The 2,500-nt window shown below is 41.4% G+C and overlaps 1 protein-coding gene across 5 annotated transcripts in view; it reads left to right on the top strand.

The window, feature by feature from the left end:
* Positions 1 to 2,500, top strand: part of LOC143032384 (uncharacterized) — a 225,827-nt gene that overhangs the window by 24,588 nt on the left and 198,739 nt on the right. The window lies entirely within an intron of this gene.

The following is a 2,500-nucleotide window of genomic DNA, read 5'->3' as shown; positions in this document are numbered from 1 at the left end:
TCTCTATTTCCCCTCTCCTATCAATTTCCTCCTCCCCTCCCTTTCCTTTCCTCTTCCCCTCTCCCTCCCTATTCCCCCCTCTCTTCATCCCTTTTTGGTAGTAGTACATGACAACTTTATGGATGGGGATGATAGATGGTCATGGGACTGGCTACTGTAGGCCTTATGATCTCTTTCAGTATCTCATTCTTATGCCACAGGCAAAAATAGTAGACAGACATGACGTGCGCAGTTGGTCGTAATCTGTTTGATATAAATGAAAACATTAAAGGCAATGAAAGATGAATCAATCACTTGAATGAGAGCTATGTTGGGTATTCGTTATATGTGGTTTTGATGGTAAAAATGGGGAACATGAAAGAGTGGCGAGATTATTTCAAACACACTCAACTGGAACGATTTAATTGACGCCACACTTGACCATGCGAAAGTAGTTTATATATACTGTATATATGAATATATCTATATCTATATATATATATATATATATATATATATATATATATAACTATAACTATATATATATATATATATATATATATATATATATATATATATATATACACAGACACATATATGCAGAAAAACAACCAAGGGAAATAATAAAATTATAACTGAGCGCTTTCGTCTATTTAGACATCTTCAGGTCATGTTATTATTTTCCTTTTGATTTTTCCGCATATTAAGAATCACGAGTTGTAGACATTTCTTTACGTTACACGTTTCCAGTAGAATTTGTCCTTTTTCATTTCACACTTTTCTCTCATTCCTCCATCAAGAGGTGGCGATTTGTCTTTGAATCTGACTCAACTCCCACTCAAGGAGCAATGAGGAGCGGGAGTAGAGGGCGATGGATGGGAGTGGAATGGGTGGGAGTGGTGCGTGCCTTTTGACTTGGCTACCTCTCCTATATGGGGGGAAAAATCCCTTGGTATATAGATAGCTCCTGGCTGACCGGATCCTCGCTGGCCGAGCGGCGTAGAGCGTCACAACTTGTGGCGGAGGTCGAGGTGACGGCGGTTGGACCCTTGCCGCCAGCGAGTTGGACCAAGGGTATGGTTCGTTACGTTCCACGCTAGAAAGTCCACTGTAAGGGGCACCGTACTAGCCTCCCGATGGGGGAGTTTCGCGATGTTAAATCGAATCAGGTCCCCGTTGCCAAAAGAGGTCATTTGTCTTTGGGTGTGAGTGTGTGACTGCTGAAGTTCAAAATCATGTTTCTTCTTCTTCAAATTGTTTATCTCTTCGCGTGGATTTGTTAAGAAAAAAGTTGTTTTGACTCACTTTCTCATCTAACAGAGTAGTCACTTTGATTATTCTCCAAAAATTCTGACGTACAGATTTATCTCACAGTCGCCCATTAAATCCCATTTTTTCATATAAACCAAAGTGACCATTGTCTTAAGCCATTTGAACGCCAGCAGAGTATCATGATCTCCCCCCCCTAAAAAAAAAAAAAAAAAAAAAAAAAAAAAAAAAAAAAAAAAAAAAAAAAAAAAAAAAAAAAAAAAAAAAAAAAAAAAAAAAAAAAAAAAAAAAAAAAAAAATCTTCTTCCTCTCTCTCTCTCTCTCTCCCTCCAATACCTCGTGTGTGGACATAACTAGAGCTAGGATATTGATTTCGCCAGGCCGGGGACAGACACACACGCACACACACACATCGAAAGGTCCTTGGCGTCAACTACCTTAAGCGCAGGTCACACATGTCATTGACACCTCTCGATCTAGGGATTATTGGATCTAGGGATTATCTGGATCTGGGGGGTTACCTGGATCTAGGGATTATCTGGGTCTAGGGATTATTTGGATCTAGGGGTTACCTGGATCTAGGGGTTACCTGGATCTAGGGGTTACCTGGATCTAGGGGTTACCTGGATCTAGAGGTTACCTGGATCTAGGGATTATCTGGATCTAGGGGGTATCTGGATCTAAGGATCATCTGGATCTAGGGGTTAACCTGGATCTAGGGGATTATCTGGATCCAGGGGTTACCTGGCTCTAGGGATTATCTGAATCTAGGGATTATCTGGATATAGGGATTATCTGAATTTAGGAATGATCTAAATCTAGGGATTATCTGGATCTAGGGATTATCTGGATCTAGGGATTATTGGATTTCTGCCCCCATGAGTACAAGGACGTCCATGGATGTTGTCCCTGCGTCCATTCATAGCCAGACGCTTTGTGGGTCAAAGCTTCATTGTTCGAAATAAATATTTATTTAGTGATAAACATTTTTCTGGGACGAGCAGTGGAATATTTAGGGTAAAAAGTCTCAAATCCGGCGACTGGTCTATTTTGAATTTGATCTGGCGGTTGAGAGGGGTAGGAGGGGGGTGGGGGGTGGACTAAGTGGGGTCTTCGCCGGTCGAACCAGTCTTTCAGGCCAGGGGCCGTCTTCTGTCCTTCGTTGTGGCTCGTCACGATTCCGAAGAAGAGTGAGAGAAACTCTTCTGGGGGAAGTTAGACGTCGATCTTTGCATAACGAGTTTCTCTTGTC

This window comes from Oratosquilla oratoria, chromosome 13 (genome assembly GCF_046742065.1).
Source record: "Oratosquilla oratoria isolate Oo_2021 chromosome 13, ASM4674206v1, whole genome shotgun sequence".
In the NCBI taxonomy this organism is placed as follows: Eukaryota; Metazoa; Arthropoda; class Malacostraca; order Stomatopoda; family Squillidae; genus Oratosquilla; species Oratosquilla oratoria.
The sequence above is the reverse complement of the archived record's forward strand: the minus strand, read 5'-3'. Positions and strand labels throughout refer to the sequence as shown.